We start from the raw sequence: 24,535 nt of genomic DNA on the forward strand, positions 1-24,535 counted from the left end.
TATATATATATTGATTTCAGAGAGGGAGAGGGGGAGAGAGAGAGAGAGAGAGAGAGAGAGGAACATCAATGATAAGAGAGAATCATCAATCGGCTGCCTCCCTCATACTCCCTAATGGGGATCGAGCCCACAACCCAGGCATGTGCCCTGACTGGGAATCTAGCAGTGACCTCCTTAGGTTGGTGCTTAACCACTGAACCACACTGGCTGGTTCAGTTCTTTATTGGACAAGTTTTTATAGTTGTTGATATGTGCATGATAATATACTTTCATTAATTTTTATTATCAGTCTGTGTGCATCTAGTTGGATATAATGAACTTGTACCAGTATTAACATGAACCCTATGCTGAGATGCTGAATTAAATTATATTTCCCCTTTTACACTGATGTTAAATAGAATATCCTGAAAGGAAGTTAGAATTTGATGTGTTTGCACGCACTTAACCATTTGTTGGGATTAGAGTAGACGTTCTGTATTATCACCTACTCCTTATAAAGTTCTATCAATTTGTATCAGCATCAAATATTCAGAATGATAGTCCTAAGGATGTAAGATCTTAAATAATAAATATAAAATTATCTTTATAATGTTATATTTACTAAAATAGGAGATTATGGTCACATTTTTAGGAGTGCTTTGAATAATAATGAACCAAATTTGGTGGTGGTAGTGGGGTGACATAGCTTGTCATCTCATGAGCATTCTGATCAATAGTGGTTTCATTGTATAATCTCCGTTTGCAGGTGTAAGGATTCTAAAGCATAATGCTTTTTCAAAACAGGGACTCCGAGTAGCTGGGAAACATACCCCCGTGTTAAGCCACAGTCCCCAGCTGTGGCCGTGGTGTTACGGCAGGACACCGGACAGAGGCCACACTTCTCTTTCCTCCGAGGACTCTGATTCTGCTCAGTGTGGTTACTCTTGCTGCCCCATCAAGAAAACCCAGTGTGGTGAAGGGTTTCCTAGTATAGAGCTTTTCTGGAAATGTCCCCCAGCCACTCGCAGTTAACTTACCTTTTCCCTGAGCTACTGGAGGCCACAGCATAGTGTTTTCTGTATCAGCAGCTGCTTATGATCCCTGACTAGAGCAGGGATCTAAGTTACTACAGAAACGTCTTTTATTCCCAGATTTTTAATACATATTTCTTCTATTTTAATAGCTGTATCATGAGGCTTCGTTAGTATCTTCCTCAGACGCTTCCATAGGCAGGGGGGCTGATACCCTTCACTCCCTCTGCAGGGAACTGTATCGGATGTGGCGTTCTTTCCACACAGCCCAGGCACATGCCCGTGTGTAATGAGAAGCCACCAACGGTGTTATACAAAACCCTCCTGCAGGAAAAAGAGTCTGCTGGGTTGCATAGCATGGATACTAGCACTCAAACCAGATTTTCCTTTGTCATTTTGTTCTTTCTATTATACTCTAAAATTCACTTAGGATAAAGATAATGTCTTCATTCCAAATTTTCCCTACCTCCAGCAAAAGAAATAGAGCTTAGATTAATTCCCAATTTTGTAACATTTCATGGACACTTTATTCAGAAAAATGGGCTCCACCCTTCTTCCTCACCTAAGTGGGAGCTTAAGGCTGCAGTTGGCTCTGGGCACATCTGGATGGAAGGATTTAATGATGTCATCAGAACCGTCTCTCTTTTTTTGTCTCCACTTTCCTCTGTGTTGGCTCCTTTTTTCAATTAGGACTCCGCGATAGCAGAGAAGGTCCTGACTGCTCTGGCTTACATCATTTTAACAGCCGCTGTTTCTCTTTAAAGAGAGCACTCTCCTGTCAGCTCCAACAAAAATCACCGACCCACTCATTGGTCCAACTTCTATTTCCCGCCTGTTTTTGAACCAGCCCTGCCCAGCGTCCTGGGGTAGTTCCTAGTCACAGTCTGGGCTGTGTGGAAGGGTGGGCGTCATTCCAGTGGGAACTAACCATGTGACCTGACAGTGAGGATTGTTTGCCTCTATCGGAGATAGGCAGCCAGGACTACGATGTGTGTGTTCCGTATTTCTTCAACAATTTTTTTTTCAAGCCGAGAGCCTAGAAAACTGCTGAAGGGAATTATTCAGATACTGGAAATGCCAATAATTAGCATTTTCTTATCAAAGCCACAAATCTGTGTTGAGTGCTCACTCTGTGTTATTCATTGTGCTGGATGCACTAGCTATGAAAAAAAACATGTTTTACTCATTTGGAGCTTGTATTATCATGGAGATGATGGCATATAAAACGGTAGAGGATAAGCAGTTCTGTGGCTGAGGGAAAAACACAGGGAGAGGGGCAGTTCCAGGCTGAGAGGACAGCATGTACAAAGGCCCAGTGGTGAGGGAGAAAAATTAACGGAATTAGTCCCTTTACATGCAACAGAAGGAGTCAGAGACCACAATGGCCAAGGTTAGTGGGGCCTGATCACCTTAGAGTCTTTTACTCGCTAAGGAATTTTTACTTTAATCTTGAGCACCATGGGGGTCCATTGACAAAGTTGATGCTGGGAAATGAAATGATGAAACTTGTATTTTAGAATGAATGTCCTGAACTGGGCTGAATGGACTAGAGGAGGGCAAGGCTGGAGGCTGAGGCACATTTAGGCTATTAAGTAATCCAGGTGAGATGATGGTGCGAACCGAGGGGGTGACGGTGATGGGGAGGAGGAGCTTTGAGTGATGCTGACAGGTTGGTAGGGAGGTGATAAATGGATGCTCAGGGAGGGAGGAATCGTTCCAGGTCCTACAAAAGACCAGGCTTGTCTCCTTTGGATATCCAGGCTCCCTATGATCTATCTACCTCATTCCATTAATAAAGCTAATTAGTAGATTTTCTATATTTACAACAATATGAATATGGGAATGTGCATAGCAGTATTATTCAGAGTAGCCAAAAACTAAAAGCAATGCAAATGTATATAAGCTGATGAGTAGATAAATAAAATGTGGTATATACATACTATAGATTATTATTTGGCAATAAAAGGAAATGAAGTACTGATACATGCTACAATGTGGAGTAATCATTTTGGCTTTAGTATATTTATATTTTTGTTATTGATTATAAAATTATTCTACTTGTAAAATGAGACAGCAAAATATAAGGTAGAATGTAATACAGAATGAAAAATCATGAGTTTTTAAAATGCCACGTGTATGTAGTTGATGTCTATGTTTTTAAAACACCTATGTATCAGCATTTCAGAGAATTGTTTTGAAACTAGTTGGTGTACTTATGCTTACAATTTGGCACTCAGAAATCTTTGCTGCAGTATTTTTTAATTAGCTTCTGAAATCCCCTCAATTTGCTACTCTTTTATGTTAATATTTTTTCCCTCCAAGAGCAAGTCCCTCATCTAAGAGGCTAGAGGATTTATTTCTCTTTCCTGAGAATTTCCTTCCCTTATCTTTTTAATTGCAGTGCTGTTATGGGTCCTGTCCCCAATTTTTTCCTTCATTTTTCTCTTCATTTAATTTAGGCATATCCATTTCATATTAGTGATGTGCCTTTTTGTATCTTGGAGGAAGAGATTGGTATTCTCAGAGTATTATAAAATTCTTCTATTTAAATTAATGGCAAACATTGAAATATATCTGATAATTGGGGAATCATTAATAGAAAGAAGAACAATTCTAGACACTTTCAAAAGTCTTCAGTCAATATTTTACCTTCTATCTAACACATTGTATGCGGGAAACGTATTTATACGTTTTACGTTGACTGTAAGAAGTAGAGCCACCTGTTAGCGCGCGATAAAAACTACCCGCAAACAATGTACTAAGTTGACAAAAAGCTCTTTGCGAAGTTTAGTGTAATTTTGAGCAGAGTGAGCTTATTTTTTGGGCAAAATATTTCTGCCATTCCACTAGCCACATAGCCTTTATAAGTTTTCAAAAGTATTCTTTTTTAAGCATAGGAGCCACCATCTATCTAGATATCTGTAACCACTATAAAGCTATAACACTTGCAATTATTTTCAATGGAGAACATGTCTTCTGTTTGTCACATCTGTTCCTTCCAGTTCTCTGAAAGAATTACCAATTAGAGTCTAGTTCTTTGTGTGATGTTCTAATTAATCAGGAAAGGAAGATTTGCTTTTAAGTCTATGTGAAAGCCCTTGCTAATTAGAAACATTAAGTCAAAATTTCTTTCACATTTTCTTCACTTAACTTGTTCCTCTTTAATTAGCTGGGTGTTTTTTTTTTAAATTAGAGCAATATTACATTGATTTAATTTGTTTTAATATATCAGATTCCTACATCTAAAATAATTTCTAGGAGTTGATCATTTGTACTGTCAGATTAGATTATTCACTTTAAAATGGGGCTCAGAGGGCTTCTTTTAAATATTAAATTCTTATATATTGAAAATAAAACTCAGATTTACATGATTCATATAGTATTTCTCAGTGTACAATTATTTTTTCAGCTGAACTGCAAGAACTGTATATGTTGATACTATCTTTGTTTTTATTCCACCCTTGCATGCTTTCCCATAATTCCTACTGAATTTATGGTGATGATTTCAATTTACTGGCAATTTCTATGAATAATTAAGGATAGAGTTTAGCATAAAGTTTGATAATTGTAATGAGAAAAGTAAAACTGTAAAATGAGAGAATTTTAGAAAATGGCATGTTCGTACTTTTTTTGAATTTTGGGTTGTTCGCTAATTTAAAATGATCAGAACCACAGATCACTGTTGCCTGCTGAAAGGGCCTTTTTGTTAGATCCGCATGGGCTTTTTATTCCCAGACATTTTAATATGTTTAATCGCAGTGTGAATCTATTTGGTCTGACTCACTAGGACAGTTCTCCGGGCCCGAATCCCAGTTATGGGAGACGATGCATTCGTGCTTCTGCTGTGAACATTCAAGGTGAAAGGATTGGGATTAGTGAGTGGCGTGAAAAAAAATAATAGTCGAGTTCACTTAGTGATGATGAAATTGACATCTTGAGTATGAATACCTTTCTTTTAAATGTGAATTGTTGGGTTATAAGCCATCAATGATTTCGTAAAGTAGTGTTAGAGTTAGAATAATTGTTCTAGTCTAAAAGTCTTTGGGAGAATTAATTATTTTGGGGAAATTCAGTCTTTTTGCTAAATGTAGAAATAAATATTACTTGCCTAATCATTGGATTTGGAGCTAGCCTTCCTGCTTTTGTGTAGACTTACAACTGAGTAGTGCCAAAATTGTTCAGAGTGTTGTTCTAAGATGACATAAGCGGATAGAATTTTGTGATTGGTAATGAGTGGGAAAATATACTGTAAACTTTTGACCCTTTTTATAAAAAGCTGGGGATGTGTAAAGCACCTACAGATGGCAAGATTTAGTGTCAAGATTTAGTCAACTCTCACCCTTCACAGCAATTATGATCAGGTTACACCCTGTATACTTAGGGAACTTCAATGGTTTAATGTTGGATCTGAATTGCCTTTTGGTGCTTGTATTATTAGAAAACTATCAAGCACATGTAACCTAAAAAAATCAGCATTTTACAAGTTTTTTATTGTTGCTTTAGTTAAATGTTTCCTTGACATATTTTCTTCCTTTCTTTGGCATAAAGTCGTAAGTTAAAGCCATTTGGACTCTGAAATTTCTGAGATGTTTGCTAACTGCCTTAGGCTACTCTTATCATCATTTTAAATTACAGGTATAGTTTGGCAGTAAGTAGTTACTGATTAATTTTTTCCACTGTAATAAACTTAGAAGATTTACAAACAGTTATTAAAAGCAGTTCAGGGGTCAGTTTTTAAATTTTAAAATATCAAAGGTAATATTTTTTATCTAGTAAAATGCATAAATAGCTACACACATTGTATAAGTTGGTTTGTAACTAATGTATTTCTCTCTGATATTTCTGATGGCATTAGACATGACTATAATAACTGGGGATGAAAAGATCATTTTCTTTGAAAATATCTATTTATATGTGTATAATAAATCTCCACAGATTGAACAATAAGAAGATTGTTATTTTACATTTTCAAAGAGTATTTCTATTTAGGAAATTATACAGTTCTTTTTTTTAACATTAAACATGAAATTTAATGTTATTTCTAACATGATGTCCCTTTGTTTGATGGGATCAAATGAAGGCTCGAAACTATATTATGGTTTCTACAGATGCTCTAACCACCAACCACTAGTGTTTCCTTTTCCTGTGTTCCCTCTTCACTTACCCTCCCTCTGTCCCCTCATTTGGGTTGATTTGTAATCTGACTCTTGTGACAGATGTTAGGAGGTGGAGCAAAAGGATCTCTGCTCTGTCAGTCATCAGACGGCTGTATTAAATCTATGGTCAGGAGAAAATTCTTTCGCCATTTAAAATGGCTGTTATCAAAGGAGAAGCACATGGTAATACAAACCAAGATGACAGAAATTAAGGGAGGAGTAGAGAGTTAGACGCTACCAGGATGTTTCAGAGGAGGGGGTAGGGTTTTTCATGTTGAAGCATGTGCTTTGCTTTGACTAAATCTGGTTTAATTTCGGTAAACATCCCTCCTTTTAGGATGAACCAGTGCATTTTAGCCATGTCTGTACCTGCAGCCGAATACTGGTGATGAAAGTTTATAGGCAATTTAAAGATGGGAGAAGAAAAATGAAAAAGCCTGATGTTCAGAGATACCACAGATTCAGCCAAGTTTGAACACATTCTGAAATACAAAAAAAGTGTGTCCTTTCAAAATTCTGTTTTTCAAGTATTTATAGGTAAACTTCTATACAGTGGATATCAGTAGTCTCAAAATTTGTACTTTCTAATATTTCTTTTCTTTTGGTAATGATGCATGTGCACAGAATCACTACAGTTTCCCAACGTCCTTATCCAGTTTACCAGAATCTCTACAGAATTTTTTCTGTGGAAAATATTTTCCGTGGAGAGTGAAAGGGTTTTAGCTGGGGCCTTCCTTCACTAGGTGGTGACATTCTGGAGCGAGGGAAAGGCCTGTCAGTGTACTGTGGAGAAGCCATGTTTGCAAACGCAAGGCTGTGAGCCAGAGTGCAGACACGTGCGGTCGGAAGCAAGTGATCATTAGGTCATTCTGGTGCTGCGACGTTCCTGTCCCTCTCCCTGGTGGCGAGGATCTGGCCACACTGCTGTGCTCCCCCCTTTTTCTAAAGCTTGGCAGAACAGAGCGCTGACATGATTCTGGTTTTACTTTTTGATGTTGAAAGCACTAACGTGTAAGCTCTGGAAAACATTTAAATCACTCTGTTTTCTCCATAGTCAAGTCCAGTGGGGGCAGCTTTTAGTAATTTACAGCTTAAGAAGTTGAGTATTTGTTCCCCTAAAAAATCTTACTTTATTAAAAGCATTTAATTTAAAAAGGGGAAAGAGCTTCTCAGTTTTCCCATTAGAGATCACAAAAGAAAGAGGGTAATGACTGCTTATTACACAATCCTCACATAAGCGTAGCTGTTTAAATTTGCAACCAGAGTACCAATTACAGGTACATTTAGTCAGTTGAAACATGTAAAAATTAATATTAATAATCTCAGTCTCCTTGACAGTACTCTCTGGTGCTTAACTTTGCTCTCACTTCTTTAAGCTTATTATTTTCAATTAACTAAAGAAGAAAAAAGTTCATGGCAAATCTGTCGTTTACTGTACTGCATCTTGTATATAATCAAGACCAGAAGTGAATGTTTACTGTTTGAAAGATGGCAAAGAGAAGGCTTCTCTTTGCGTTTAGAAACTTACTTTTTTTTTTAAAGCAGATGCCTGTATTGCTTTTTTTTTTTAATGTGACAAGATATATATTCAACATATATCTTCCCTTTTACTGCACACCACAAACAAATCATTAATTAAATCAGCATTCTAAAGCATATTCATATATTTTTTAGTTGCTAAATTGATCTGCTTTGAAAAATCCTACAAAGCAGTACTCTGTTTTAATAAATATGGGGTAGGTAATTCGTCATTGTTGTCTTTATCTTTAAACTAATTGCTCATAGGTATGTGAACAAAACAAATGAATTCAAGCATTATTACATTTGATGTTCCTTTTGACTACCTATGTAAGCATATTTACTTGAACAGATAGTATTAATGTCTATTGATTAGGCAGATTTCAAAATCGGTTTCCTTGTGCACCAGAAAAGTAAATGTAAGTTTCTTCAATGGGAGTAACACTAAATAGTTAATTTCTATTATACGTTATTGTTGTTAGAATGGGTAGGGGAGCCCTGATGGCAGAAAAGACTAATGCAGAATTGTTAATCTTCATTTTTTTACTTTTAAAGAAAAACAATGCATTTATATAGCAAAGAAATGCAGGATGTATGGGACAGGACTGAACATAATTCCAGGTATTAGGATGTGATTTCCATCAGTAATTCAAGGCTATCTGCCCTATGGTAGTAAATAGCTTGCATGTCAGTTGATTGTACTGTAAATCATCTTTATTTCTTAGCATCTTCATTTTAGAGTTGGAAGAGGCTCTCAGAGTCATTTAAATTCTTTAGAGTTAAGGCCATAGATTAGTAAACAATTTTCTGGCTGTTTCATAGTTACCTATGGGCTGTGCTTGGTCATGAATCCAGGTTCTCACCTTCTCAGTTCAGTGGTTCATGTTACTAAACCATGGTGCTTTCCTAATTGCTTCTGTAAATGAAACATTTTCCCTGGTTGCTGTTAGTCAAAGTAGTGTATATACAGAGAACAGATCGGTAGTTGCCAGAGGGGAAGGGTTTGAAGGGTAATCATTTCACAATATATGTAAATCAAACAATAAAGTGGTATATGTTGAATCTGGCAAAATTACTAATTAGGATTTTAGTTAATATGTGCATATTTATTTAAAATTTTTTTATTTATTCATTTTCAGAGAGAGATTTGTTCCACTTATTTATGCATTTATTGGTTGTTTCTTGTATGTGCCCTGATCAGAGATCGAACCAACAACCTTGATGTATCAGGATGACACTCTAACCAACTGAGCTACCCATCCAGGGCCTGTGTATATGTATTTTTAAAACCTCTCTTATAATCTAAGGCACTCTTAAACTATTAGGTTGAAAATTAAAGTTTCAACAAAGGCACACCTATGTATTTTTATTGTGGACAAATTTAGGTTAACTTACTTTAAATCGGAATGTAGATTACGTGGTCCTGGCCAGTGTGGCTCAATTGGATGGGTGTCATCCTGTGCACCAAAAGGTTGCTGGTTTGATTCCAGGTAAGGGCACATGCCTGGGTTGCAGGCCCAATCCCCAGTAGGTGGGCATGCCGGAGGCAGCTGATCAATGTTTTGTTCTCACATCCATGTTTCTCTCTCCCTCTCCCTTCCCCTCTCTCTAAAAATCAATAAAAATGTATTTTGTAAAAAGAATGTAGATATGTGTATGTTGCATGTTGATTGAAGTTGTTAATTGCTTTGTCTTTGTTTCTAGTAAAAAATTGGAAATACTGGTATGAAAGTTAGCATTTAAGTTGAAGTCACAACTTCGGTTAAAAAATTTCTCTTCTTACATTTATTTGTTTGATGCTACAGTTGTTGTTTTTGGCTATACCAAATAATAGAACGATGCCAGTATTTGTACTATAGAAAATAATCAGCACACCCACAGATGTAGATGCTGATTACTGTTTATTTTATGGCAAGTGTGCTTAAGTGTTAATGAGAATCAGTGGCATGATTGCAGTTTTGTAAGAAAGTTCTGTCCATGTTGGCTGTGAAATATATGAACTCAACTTGGAATGTTTTGATGCTATTAAAACATATTTTCTTTTTTTTTTTTAAATATATTTTATTGATTTTTTACAGAGAGGAAGGGAGAGGGATAGAGAGTTAGAAACATCGATGAGAGAGAAACATCGATCAGCCGCCTTCTGCACACCCCCTACTGGGGATGTGCCTGCAACCAAGGTACATGCCCTTGACCGGAATCGAACCTGGGACCTTTCAGTCCCCAGGCCGACGCTCTATCCACTGAGCCAAACCAGTTTCGGCAAAACTTATATTTTCAAGGCTGAAATAATGAGGAAAAATATTTTTGTAATGCCATTAGTTAGAAATGCTGAGATTCAATTTTATACAACTGATTTTTAAAAGTTGTATTTTGTTCAAATATTCCCGTAAATAAATACATCACAATGTTAAATAGTATCTTCAGATAGTGGGAATATAAGTGCATCCCTCCTTTTTTACATTTTCCAATTTTTTACATTTTTTCTAGTGAACATTTTTCTTATAAAAATAATAGAAGGAAATAGAATTATAAATAAACATTCTTACAGATAAGCTGAAGAGATAGCTGATAATGTTGTGTTTATAATTTATTTTTAGATATGTTTTTATTGATTTCAGAGAGAGGCAGGGAGAGGGAGAGATAGAAACATCAATGATGAGAGAGACTAATCGGTGTTTTTTCTGCAATAATTGGTTTTACTTCTCATTAGAAGTACAGAATTTGTACAGAATTCCTATCAGGTGCTGTACAGTTTTACTTACACTAACTCATTTAATACTACAGCCCTTTCAGGTTGTGGTGGTGGAACCTGAGGTGTGGAGAGGTGAAATAATGTTTCTGAGGTAACACACCTAGTAAGCAGTAAAGCCAGGATTTGAACAGGCCTGGCGCCCGAGCCCATAATATTCAATATTATATAGTAGTTACCTAGACTTTGAGTTGTGGTATAGAAAATGTGACCTAGAAAGAAAAGATAGAGGGAAAAATAATCAAGTTATACCTAATATATAAGATTTTGCCTACAAACAATAAATGCACACATTTCCATTTGTCGCCACATCATGTAAAAATGGCCAGGTTCAGTATCATTAAATGTAGAGGGTACATTCTAGGCAAATTGGTCTACTGGAAATTAGCTTTCAGAGGTGGGTCTCATTGAGATTCCCAGGTCACTGAAATGGGGAGGCAGTGAGAAATTGTGGCACTGCTGAGTGGGAGGGATGGGTCTTGTCTATTAAGTCAATGAGGACAGAGAACGAGCAAATGCTGATTTAAGGAATAAACTCTAGGAGATCACAGACTCCAAACCATAGAAATTGATTTCAGGAGCAGCTGCTTCTCAGATGGGCAACTCTACCTAGCAGGAGCATCAGGGATTTATAACAGAGGTTAATGATTCTTCTGAAAATCCAGGTACGTCAGCTAGTCAATCATTAATGAATTCCCATGTGTCCTGTTCCAAGCAGGATGTCAAATATAGAATGATTTTACATAAAGGGAAGTAAAGTTTATTGAGATCATCTTTATTCTAATGAGCAATTTTATAATCTCTCTATTCTTTTCCAAAACCATTTTCATTGTTACTTAGCAGAGCTATACATACTTACTGTTTGTACTTTACGTTATAAATAGAATGATAGTCATTTTAAAAGGGAATGCCTTTTTGACCTTAAGAGATTATTACTTAATACTTAAAATATTTAAAATATATTTATTTATTTATTTATTTAAGGAGAGGGAGAGGGAGAGGGATAGAGAGTTAGAAACATCGATGAGAGAGAAACATCGATTCAGTTGCCTCCTGCACACTCCCTACTGGGGATGTGCCCGCAACCAAGGTACATACCCTTGACCAGAATCGAACCTGGGACCCTTCAGTCTGCAGGCCGACGCTCTATCCACTGAGCCAAACCGGTTAGGGCAATACTTAAAATATTTTAATTGACTATTTATGGTAGGTTCTCCTTTCTTTCATAAACTAATCAAAGACATCTTTCTTATCCCCCAGCAGAAAAGGAATGTATGTTTATAGACTCTTTTAGGAAGTCAAGATATTGGCATCAAAAAGAATAGTCTAAGCAAATATCAGTTGGACTAATGAATAGTGGACACTCTTCTAGCATAATAACATAGGTCTTCTCCTAATTTACTTGTTCTTCATAAGAATTGTGATAGTCTTTTCAGATAGGAGTGAATATTTTCATTTTATGGAGATTATTGAGAGAAAGAAATATGGCCAGAGGTGGTAAGTAGTGGAGCCCAAGTTCAAGCACAGACCTTCTGACTCCAAGTCCATTGTTCTTGTGTAAATGTGTGTATCACAAGAAAACGTTGTAATGATTCTAAGCTCCAAGGATGGTCAAAAAATTAGATCATATAACCATATCATTTCAAATTTCATTTAACCAGAAAATATTTATTGAACCCTGACCACTACAAAGTACTATTAGTTGCCCTGTGGGATAAAATGAGCTCCTTGTCTTTAAGAAGCCATTAGTGTAGTTGAGGTTCACATAAATATTAACAGAAAGTCCAAAAATGTTTAAATGTGTGTGTGATATACATAGGCACTCTATGTGTGCCCCCAAAACTGTCTTTTGCCACATGCCTACATCTAATAAATCTTTGGATGGATGGATGAATGAATGATGAACAAATGAGTCCAAATTGGGGTAAATTGGTTAGGGAGGGATTTATTGGGGACATAAGGCCTGTTGTAAAGGCTTGGAAGACAGCCAAGATTTGGATATCTGGGGAGAGGTGGTGTTGGAGAGGTGGCATTCTGGGTAGGAGACATAGCTTGAACAGAAGAAGAAGAGGAAGGAGCAGAGCCTGTGCAGGGCTTTGAATAGAGCATTGTCCAAGAGCCTTGTAGAGGAATAGAAGATACCGCTAGAATATGGCTTTGAGCCTTTTAAGTGCTCGGTTCAAGCATTTGCCTCTTATTCTCTAGGCAGTAGCTGCCATCAAAGATTTAAATTCCGGGATCTGATGAGTGACATTACCAAAGTGACATTTGATGTTGATTAATTTGCTGTTGGTACACAGGGTGTATTTCGGGGTGAAATGGAGAGAAAGAGGCGAGAGGCGAAGTCTTGGTCTGGAACAGTGGGCCCAGCATTTCAATTGGACTGAGGGTGCTGGCTTCCACTGCAAGGCCTGTCAGAACCTGGGTGCTAATTGTTTTAGAAAAGAGAAATTCTATATATCAAAATGGAATTACAAATAGAGTAAAAGTTAAAGTTAACTGAGAACCAGCATCTTGTAGTGTGTTCTGATCCAAGACTTCCAAGGTGTGGCTTTCTCCTAACCTGGATTTTAAATATTTGTTGTTGTTCTTCTTCTTTTATTTTTAATATATTTTCATTGATTTCAGAGAGTAAGGGAGAGGGAGAGAGAGAAACATCAATGATGAGAGAGAATCATTGATCAGCTGCCTTCTGCACATCCCACACTGGGGATCAAGCCTGCAACTCAGGCATGTGCCCTGACCTCCTGGTTCATAGGTTGATGCTCAGCCACTGAGCCATGTCAGCTGGGCTGTTCTTTACCAAATAAAAATTATAATAGTTTTCAAACCCTTCCGCCCCCTTTTTGGATTATTCATGCCATTCTCTTTCTCTTTTCTTTTTCTTTTTTTTTTCAGAGATAACTGCTATCCTGACTTTGTTGTACTCATGCTTTTTACTCTTACTCTGTGTATTTAATTGTTTATAATATTTGATATCATTTTCTATCCTTTAAAGCTTAATTAAATAGTATCACATTGTTTATATTGTTCTGCAAGTTTGCCTTTTCCCTGTAACACGGGAGATAATATCCATGTATTTACAGGACAGCCAGATATGCAATATTCCATCATATGAATATATCACACTATCCATTTACCTTTTGAGAACATTTAGGTTATTGATAATTTTTTGCAATTGTAAGCATTCCAGGAGCAAAAATTTTTGTGCATGTTGCTTTGAATACATATGGCAATTGCCAGTTTGCTGAATATGTGATTTAAGACTTAAATTTTGGACATTTTAAGGGTGTGAAATGGTATTTCATTTTAGTTTTAATATGCATTCTTTGATTACTATTGCATTTACACATTGGCCATTTGGGTTCTTCTGAATTGCCTCTTAATATATTTTGTTTATTTTTCTATTGGGCTTTATTTTCATATTGATTTTTAGTTATTGCTATATTTCAGATACTTCAGTTTGGCATTTAAAATTTTCAATTATCATGCATTATATTAGTTTCAGGTGTACAAAATAGTGATTAGTCATTTATATACCTAACTCAGTGATGACCACGATAAGTCTAGTGATCATTGACTATATTCTGTACAGGTTGGCATTTTTCTTTTTTTGTTGTTGTTTTGTTTTTTCTTTTTTGTTTGTTTCAGGTCGGCATTTTTAACCATTGGTTAACTCTGTAACTCTCTTCTCTGGTAATCCCATAAGATTATATATCAACTACGATTTTAGGCAACATTGTTGGCAATAAAAATAACCTCCAATTGGTAAACTGCCTCTTAAATAGGAGGGTAAATGAAATATAAGTGAGTATTTCCTTGTAGGTATCTTGGAGGCTTTGTGATTAAGACCTTCTTCTCTCTTCCCACATTTGCCACTAACTGTCATTTAGCCAGATATCACGGTGTCCACTGGCCTCTTGTCTTTCTCCCTTCCAAGCTCGGATAAACCATTGAAAGTTATATATTCAGTATATTGAGAGATTGTGCCTGTGCACCCACCCACACATCCCCACTGCCCCCATCCTGGGCTATGATTGTGGAGCTGCAGTCTGTCACTCAGGTTTTCTCTTTCCATGTCAGCAACCAATTGTCACTACTTTGGTCTCCGCTCTCCTCCATGTAAAAGTACTTTAACATGTATGGATTTGAGCCACCCATGTGGGTACTCCTGCACAATGAGAGAATTAGGCAAAATAATTATCCTATGTATGTGCTTGATCATTAAATTTACATGAAAGTTAATACAGTATCTATTATCATAAAGAACCGTATGTTAGGACAGTACATATAAATGCAGCATATATTAATACAGTATTTATTAAAGAACCAAGTCATGTTCTGGGTATGAATCCAAGCTTTGACACTTACTCTAAAATGGGGATAATAGAAATACCTGCTTCCCGGGGTTGGTATAAGTGAGACAATGTATATAAAGTGCTTAACAGTAGGCTTAGCAATTACTAAGCACTCAGTAAATATTAGCTATTCTTAAAATTAGTTTAATTTGAAGCTTTGCTATTTAGAAGACATTAAAGTGTGTTACTATAATTATTTCATAATACCTGCTGTATGTCCTGAAGCTTTTCTATTTCACTTTACATGTTTTACTAAACTAAGACTGACGTTTCATGTAGTATTTTGCCCTCATATTCATTACTTGACATACACTAACCTGTCCCCTCTCGGCCAGAGCACGCACGTGATTTTGTCTTTTCTTCATTTTTTCTGTTAAAGCATATTGTCACATATGTGAGCTTTGGCGATTTCCCTTCTAGGTCGTGTGCCATTTTATCTCTACTATGAGCTATCTTAGGGATCCAGGGAATGTGGCTCCTCCCAGGAGAAGCTCTGCTTTGCTCATCCACCAGTTCATGTTTCAGTAATTATGGTGGTTCTTCTCCTTTTTTGGTAATCTCTTTGTAAATATTTTTAGTGTTTTTATTTTTTATTTTTGGTGGTTTTTAAAAAATAATTCTTTATTGTCTAAAGCAGTGGTTCTCAACCTTCCTAATGCTGTGACCCTTTAATACAGTTCCTCATGTTGTGGTGACCCCCAATTTTATTGTTACAAATTGAACATAATTAAAGCATAGTGATTAATCACAAAAACAATATGTAATTATATATGTGTTTTCCGATGGTCTTAGGCGACCCCTGTGAAAGGGTCGTTTGACCCCCAAAGGGGTTGCAGCCCACAGATTGAGAACTGCTGGTCTAAAGTAATACATATGTCCTTCTTTCTCCCCCCAGTGACCCTCTCCAGCCCACTCCTAAACCCCCCCACCCCCCACCCCAGACTTTCAGCACCCTATTGTCTGTGTCCATGGGTTATGCATATATGCATTCAAGGCCTTTGGTGATTACCTTCCACCCATCCACCCTCTCCCGCCTTCCCTCTGAGATTCTGCACTCTGTTCCATGCTTCCATATTTTTTAGCTAGGAACTTCATTTAAAGGTCTGGTGACTTTTTAAAGGTATATATTTCTTATTAAAATAACTGATACTGGCTATGCTTTTAAGGAAAACAAGTTGACAGTCTTTACTATCTTAAAAGTGGGAGGCAGATGTCAGTGTACTACTATTCATTAATTTTTTTAGTTGATGATATAATTGTGTTTGTGATACTTAATGCTAGTAGTTGAGTATTTGAACTATGGATTTGGTCTTTATTAATTCTGTTCAAAGCAAATGAGTAGGCATGGTGCCTAGCTCAGTACCAAGCATAGGTAGACCTTTAATCCTCATTGAAGAGAATTCAGACTGTGAATGTATTAGGGCCAATAAGTAGTACTTTTGAACTGTTAAGATTATTTCTCCTCTCTGAGCATATATTCATATATTGACAATATCTAAGCTATTGGAAAATTGGCCTTTATTTGATTTTGTTTGAGGTAACTTTGCTAAGGAAGGCTGTGGTTGTGACTGTTTCTTGGTAGAGATGTTGAGTATAAAGGGGTGAGAGCAGTAGCCACCTGTCAGATTTCCTTGCCTTATCCTCTGACTAATAAGCCTGTGTTTAACACCTGAATCAGGAACCCAATACAGTGAATTTGTGATTTACTCAGTAATTTTAATTTCTCATTTACATTTGGCATAAGACTTGTACATGGGAGATCTCCCCTTAGTAACAAAACACAGACATTTGTAATAATAGTGTACGGATTGACGGTTTTATTGAGTGTGTCTTCTTCTTATTTATTAATTGCTTTGACATCTTTGTTAGACTTTGAAATTTGTGAATCAGTGTTTGAGACTAAATTTGAAACCTGATTTATGTATAAATCAAAAAGGAATTTTATGCACCTAATTTCTATTTAAAACTTATTTCTTCATCTGTAATTTTACAAATAGTAGTAATTTCACTCAATATTTTGCTATGAAACCACTTAAAAATCTCTGGAATAAAATGTTATTGAAATGCAACAACTATTATGTCTGCCACCAGATTTAACAATTTAAGTTTATATTATTAAGGTATTATAATAAGTGCTATGGAGAATACAAAGATGAGTAATACACAGACTCTGACATCAAAGAGCTTATAATCATAGTGCTGGTGCTGGGCCACTTTCAAGTTTATAATATATTTACTATGAAATAAGTACATGTCTGTAATATAGGAAGAACATAGTATTTTTTTTTTTACATTTGTGTCCTCACTTCATGATACATTGCTTGGCACATATCAAGTGACCAGTGTTTATAAATTGACCGAAAGGTGCTGTCAGAGTAGTTTTATGGTTTCTGGGGACTGATAAGGGGAAGTTCTCTTGTATGAAGGATTTAGGGAAGACTTCACGAGGAGGTGCTGTTGAGATGATATACCTTGGAGGACCAGGAAGATTTAGATAGCAGAGTATGGCTGGGAGTAGTCACTCTAAATTGAATGCTTGAGCAGTGATGTGCCTACATGAACCAAGTCTAAGACACTGGACTCCAGTTTGTCCAGAACTGAGACCATAGAGCTAGGGGAATATTTGGTGGACAAACCTGGAAAACTAGGTACATTGCAAAGGCCCCTGAATGGCAAATCCCTGTTTGAGTTTATAGAGAGTAAGAATAAAAGAAGAGGAAAGAGAACTAATATTTATTGAGTCCCTACTATGTGTTAAGAACTATGATAGATGGTTATTATAATTATCTTACTTATGCTCTACTCAGTGCTCTACGGTAACTTCCTGTGTTACCCATGAAGGAACTGTGACACTAGATAGAATTCAATACTGATTACAGGATAAGTTGAACAAGGAAGAAAACTGGCATGGGAAAAGTTCCTGGGGAAGCCTATTAAAGAGTCAAGGAAACCTGGTAATTACAGAGGGATTGGGAAAGAGGGTGATGTGATCAAATAAACTGCAACAGTAGAATCTAAAGATCTTGGAAATTGGTTGGGTTTGAAGATTCAGAGAGAAAGAGGGTTAGAGAAAATTTACTCTTTGACAGACAGTGAGAAGCAGCAGATATAGGAAGAAGGAATTTCCTCAGAAAGGGGAGGAGTTCAATTTTGGACGCATCTAGGGAGAGATGTTTATGCGAGGTTGAAAGCTGGGCACCGGAGCTGGGTGATGTGAGGCTAGAAGTGTACATTGGGTCCCATTTATACAAATATGATCATGAAACTGTGTCAGGTCAGATCTGCAAGGAGTGACCTTACAGAGAAGGTAAACAAAGGATGTCTTTCAAGTAATGCCCATACTTTTGTTACTGTTGTTTTTTTGTCTTGTTTTGGGTTGATGGCAGGTTGAGGTGTACCCAACGTTGGGCAGGGAGGTGGGAAGAAAAGCGTGCAGTGTCACTGAAGCCAAGGGACAATGTTGGGGAAAAAAATGCACGGCTTGAAGGAAATGGTGAGAAAATATGTGTTATCTGTGGTTTTCAGGAGGGCCAGTCACCCTCTGGCATATTTGAAAGGGAAGGGGGCGGATCTGGCTGTCACAGTGAGAGGAGGCATGCTACCTGTCTAAAGGTCTAGGAAAGAGGACAGTCTGTCCCTGGCTGCCCTCCCTGAAATGTCCACAACTTCTCCTCGGTTCTGATCCCTGCTTTCTTTTTTCCTCCTTAGCACTTATTGCTATCTTACATATTGTATCGTTTACTTATTTATCTTGCTTATTGTTCCTGTCTAGATTGTAAGGTCAGGAGGGCAAAGCTTTGGATCGCATTGGCTCACCGATATATCCACAGTGCTCCATACATAGTACGGATCTCAGTGAGTAATTGATGAATAGATGTATGGAAGTTATAGTGATTCGCATAGCAGTCCTTTCTCCCTCTTTATACTATGAGCTTATTTTATGGAGCAGAATCATCTTTGTGCCCCTATTAATGCCTTGCATGTTGTAGCTAATGTTTAAAGTTTATTTATAGCAGCATCTGAGAGGAAAAACTAAGGGTTTGGACTCAACTGGTCTGAGTTTGGATTTTCGGTCTTACTAATTTGACTCTAAGCTACCAAAACATTCTCTAAGCTTAATTTTCCTTCGTTGTAAATGGTTATAAATTAATACCTATGTTATAGGACTGTTGAGAGTATTAAAGAGACAATGCATATCAGAGTGGCTGGCACACATTGTGCACCCAATAAATAACGTGTTTTGCAAGCTTTTTGTGGTGTAGCCTGGAGTAAGTTACTTAATCTCAGTGAGCTGGTTTTCTCATCTCTAAAAGGGAAAATTAAACCAATGTCATATGTATTTGGAGGAATCAGTGAGACACCATGTGCAGAGCACCTCGCTGGCGTCATGCTGCATGACTGGCATGAGTTCTGCCTTCTTTTTGTGGACAGTATAATATTTGTGGACAGTGAAGTGGTTAAGACCATAGACTCCAGAACCAGACTGCATGAATTTAGATCCTGGCCTTTTTACTTTGTAGCTTTACTTGACCTAATAGTACCAGCCCCATAGGGTTGTTGTAAAGAAATACAAAGCTTGCAGCAGTACCTGGGTAAGTATTAAATGTATTTGATTACAAAGAATGTGTCTTTATTGCTTTTTTCCTCTCTTTAAACTATTAAATAGTTTTATTTGATGTAATCTGAGTAGGATGCCTTGTTTATAAAGAATGGGCTTCTTTATAATGAAATTGGCATCTTTAAGGGGAAGATACAATAAAACATCAAAACCAAGAAAGCTGCCCTTTGTGGTTTGACCAGCTGGATGCCGCAGCATGGTCTTGACTGTTCCATGTGCAGCAAAGAGGAAGCGGCCCTGGGGCTCCCGTGGTTGAGACCCACTCAGGAGCAGGCTGGTTTAGTGCTTATCTTTGAACGACTTTTTTGTCGCTTAGAAATTGGCCGCCATTTCCCTGACCCCACATTTTGCCAGCTGGTTTCTAGGAATGGTTGGGGAGGTAGTTTTGAGTAGAACCTAGGAGGAAGCTGCAAAATTGGAGGGATAGGTGGTAAGTAGCTAGCCAATCTGGAAACCTGCCCCTCCCCCTGGGTAAGACTTTCTTTACTAGCAAATCATTGTTCTAGCAAAACTCCAAGAACATGTCCCTAATTATGCCCCTTGATTCTTCATCAAGGATAAAAGCTCTGTCTTCAAAGAACCACAGAGTTCATGATATCACTGTGGGCTTGGCTGGATCTCTATAACAGTGATGGCGAACCTTTTGAGCTCGGCGTGTCAGCATTTTGAAAAACCCTAACTTAACTCTGGTGCCGTGTCACATCTAGAAATTGTTTTATATTTGCAACCATTGTAAAACAAAGACTTATATTTTTGATATTTATTTTATATATTTAAATGCCATTTAACAAAGAAAAATCAACCAAAAAAATGAGTGTCATAGGTTCGCCATCACTGCTCTATAACGTCTAAAACAGGCTTAAGAAAAGAGAGGTCGCTGCTCAAATCAGCAGATTCCTTTTCCATTCGTATAAGCTACTGTGCAGAGCTGTTGGGTGGTGACATCCTCTCCCATTAGCAGAGTTTCTGCTGGACCTTCTCCTAGTGATTCATGTCCACCCCAAATCTCTCTCCCACTTCACCCTGGTGCTGGGATGGCAGGCGGACTTCATCTCTGCTGCCAACTCCTATTGATTGTAGTGATTGCCTGGAGTGCTGTGTTGAGAAGAATCGAGAGGCCACACACAGGCTCAGAAGTGATTAATTAGCAGTGTCTGCTGTGCAGGGAAGATGGGGGAACCGCAGCGTGTGCTGTACATTTGCCAAACTTCATGATAAGGGTTGAGCCTTGAGAGTCTCAGAGTCTCGCTTTGTGCTCAGTACTTTTGTCTTTGAATTAGTATGAATCAATTACTTTATTCCACAGTAAAATAGAAATAAATTAGGAATCATCTATTAGCTGGGATTACATAGAGTGACCTGTGGCTGCTTTTCATTGCTTGCTTAAGGAGGATCTTAGATATCTAAGTTATTCTCAGTTCTCTCACTTCTGAAATAAGTTAATTGTTCTCTGCCTTTTTATTGAGATTGTCTTGCTTAGTTGGCACCTGTTTTTATCTTCTGTTTTGTAAGTTTAGCAGAAAACCCTAAGTTTTGGGATAAGTCTACTTGTTGGATACTGATAATTAAAATGAATCACTTAGAACCTCGGGCACAGAGCAGGGGGCTGCACCTGACTGGGAGGGTGTAATCATTACAGAGTAGACCAAGCATCTCATTCCTAAATGAAAAGCCATGTCTTCCGTGTCCCTTCTCAGAGACCAGACATAAGTCTCAGTTTAACCTCTTGTATTTTGCTTTTTACATTCTTCTTGTGAATCAAAGTAAATCTTCCCTGTTTTGGCAGCTGACAAAGAACTAAACTATAGGTATATTAGACTTCTTAAAAATTGTGGCAAAATATACATAACAGAATTATCATTTTAACCATTTTAAGTGTACAATTCTATGGCATTAAGTATATTCACACATTGTTGTACAACCATCACCAGTATCCATCTCCAGAACTTTTTCATCTCCCCAACTGAAAGTCTGTACCCATTAAACACCAGTTCCCCATTCCTCCTCCCAGCCCCTGGCAACCACCATTCTACTTTTTTTTTCTTTTTTTCCCAGTGGTATGGAATTTTTTTAAATATATTTTATTGATTTTTTGATTTTTTTTTTTTTTACAGAGAGGAAGGGAGAGGGATAGAGAGTTAGAAACATCGATGAGAGAGAAACATCGATCAGCTGCCTCCTGCACACCCCCTACTGGGGATGTGCCCAAAACCGAGGTACATGCCCTTGACCGGAATTGAATCCGGGACCCTTCAGTCCGCAGGCCGACACACTATCCACTGAGCCAAACCAGTTAGGGCAGTATGGAATTTTTTAAAGTTAATGTTGCTTGCTCATTGACCTAATATGCAGCAGAGTGTGAGGATCACTGACCTCGAGTGGGTCCCCTGGCCTCTCTGTAAGGCTGGTGTTCTGTGTCACCCTGTGTCTGGCCAGAGCAGTGAGCCTCAACTGGTAGAGTCTTGACGGGGGGTGGGATGGGAAAGCTAAAAAACCTGTAGCTTCTTCTCCAGGCCAAACGGAATTTATTTTTCACAGTTGTCACTTCCCAGATGCTTCGCTGAACTGGATTTTAAGAGCTGGATTGTGCAGCTCTTCATAGCGTGCAAAGAGCCTTGGCACCTTTATCTCTGGTATTCACAGTCCCCGGGGAGATGGGCACCATTCTTCTAGCTCTATGAATTTGACAGCTCTGGGAAGCTCATATAGGTTATAATCCTTTTGTGTCTTTCTCATCCATCCATCTGGTAGCTTGTATCACAATTTTCTTCCTTTTTACAGCCAAATAATATTTCATTGTATGTATAGAGCACATTTTATTTATCCATTCATCTGTCAATGGACCTTTTGGCTATTGTGAATAAAGCTGTTATGAACATAGGTGTACATATGTTTGTTCAAGTTCCTGCTTTCAGTTCTTTTGGATACATACCCAAAAGTGGAATTGTGATTCTATGTTTAATTTTTTTTTTCTTGAGGATTCACCATACAGTTTCCATAGCATCTGTGCCATTTTCCGTGGACCAGCAATACACAAGGGTTCCATTTTCTCCACATCCTTGCCAATACTTATTTTTTGAATAGTATTAGTTTTTTGATAGGAGCCATCCTAATGGATGGGAAGTGGTATATCATTGTGGTTTCACTTTGTATTTCCATAATGGTTAATGGTGTTGAGTATCTTTTTTCATGTACTCATTGGCCATTTGTACATCTTCTTTGGACAAGTGTCTTCAAGTCCTTTGCTTTAAAATCAATTTGCTTGGTTTTGTTGTTGTTGTCTTGTAGGAATTCTTTATATATACTGGATATCAATCCCTTATCCAGTACTATATGATTTGCAAATATTTTCCCATTCTATAGGCTGTCTTTTCATTCTGTTGATAGTGTTCTTTGATGTACAAAAGCTTTTAATTTTGATGAAGTCCAACTTTCCTATTTTTTCTTTTGTTACATGTGTTTTTGTTGTCATATCTAAGAAATGATTATCAAATAGAATGTCCTGAAGCTTTCCCCCTGCGTTTTCTTGTAAGAATTTTATAGGTTTAGCTCTTATGCTTATGTCTTTGATATACTTTGAATTAAGTTTTGTAATTGTAAGGTAAGAGTCCATTTTTTTTTTTTTTTTTTGCATGTGGATATCCAATTTTCCCAGGGCCAGAGAAATGTGAAGACCCCACTGAATGTCTTAGGCACCCTTGTCAAAAATCATTTGACCATGTGTATATTTATTGGTAGGCTGTGTTAGACTTTTAAAGGTTAGGTATCTTAGTTTACATACAGTCTCATCATTTCTCACTGACACTATTGCTACAACTTCCTAACTGCTCTCCCTAAGTTCTATCATTTTTTGAAGTCCATACTATGGCAAACTTTCTTTTTAAAAAAACAATCATAGTTTTCAACTGCTCAGAACCTGCAGGTTCCCCTTCCCTGGAGGTTGAACTTCAGCCTCCTTCGCTCTGCAGATAAGGCTCATCCTAGCCTCGCTTATGCCCACCTCTCCAGCCTCTTCTCCCACCACCTTCACCCTTTTGCTCTCGATATGGGGGCTCCTTGCAGCCCAAGTGAAACGTGTGCTCCTACGCTCGTCAGCTTATGCACCTGTTGCTCCTCTTGCTTACGCACTTGGTCCTGCTTGTCCTGCAGGAGCAGCCTCTGCTTGGCCCTTCCCTCCAAGTCAGCATTCTCCCTCTGCTCCTGTAACAGCCAGATCTCGCCATGGCATTTCCGGGCATGGTTTTAAGTTTGCTTTCCTTGATTATGGGTCTCTGGAGGAGAGGGGTTTTGTCCTATTCATTTTGTATTGCCAGCACCTGACTTAGTGCCTCACTTCATTGGTACTGAATAACTATTCATTGAATGAAATGAATTAACCTAAAGCTGAAAGAGAAAAGGCAAGAAAGAAGTGAAAGACATCAGGTCACGTATTAAAAATGGTTTTCCTGTATTATAAACTTGCTGTGGCCTATGGGGCTTTAAAGAAACATTTCTTTTTTGTCTAGTGATCTTTCCCCCGTATTAGCTACTGTGATTTCAATGATCATTACCCTCTTCCAAACCAGGGTAAATAATTTAACCATATTTTGAAACGAAGGAGAGAATAAGGTGGAAGCAGAAAACAGAGGAGCTGGGGTGAGGGGAAAATGAAAAAAATCACCACCTCATTCAGAAGCATTTAACAAGTGACCTTGAAGTTGAGTCAGAATTGGCTCCTGGTGCTCGGCTGCAGGGACACTGTGAGAAACACAGTCTTAGAGACAAACAGCAAACACATGCTCCTTGACACCTTTTGTCACGAGTGCCTCTGGTGCCTGTGGAAATTCGGAATTGATGAATAATTAATGATTTGCCTCAGAAGATAACATCTCCTCAAAGAGAAGCTTTTTGTCTAACCTAGACTATTTGGTTAATAGTGCCAAATTTGTGGATAAATGAAAACTTTTAGTCAGATCTTAGTTCACACAGGTTGTCAAGAAAGCACATGAACGTCTCACCATCTGTTGCCCGTGGAACGTCCCTTTCTGATCCGGGGAGAACAGTGAGCCAGGCTCTTCCGTCTGTGTGCGTGCTTGTCGCTTCCTTTGGGCTCCGTTTGGGAGGAGCTCCCGAGGATGGCAGAC

At 37.8% G+C, this 24,535-nt stretch overlaps 1 protein-coding gene across 7 annotated transcripts in view; it reads left to right on the plus strand.

The window, feature by feature from the left end:
• Positions 1–24,535, plus strand: part of NCOA2 (nuclear receptor coactivator 2) — a 257,444-nt gene that overhangs the window by 109,136 nt on the left and 123,773 nt on the right. The window contains exon 3 of one of the 7 annotated variants that reach the window (XM_023751986.1): positions 18,567–18,649. The exons of the other annotated variants lie outside the window; for them this stretch is intronic. The gene's annotated coding sequence lies outside the window, so the exon portion shown is untranslated. The remainder of the gene's footprint in view (positions 1–18,566; positions 18,650–24,535) is intronic. 7 annotated transcript variants of the gene reach the window in all.

This window comes from Myotis lucifugus, unplaced genomic scaffold (genome assembly GCF_000147115.1).
Source record: "Myotis lucifugus unplaced genomic scaffold, Myoluc2.0 scaffold_27, whole genome shotgun sequence".
In the NCBI taxonomy this organism is placed as follows: Eukaryota; Metazoa; Chordata; class Mammalia; order Chiroptera; family Vespertilionidae; genus Myotis; species Myotis lucifugus.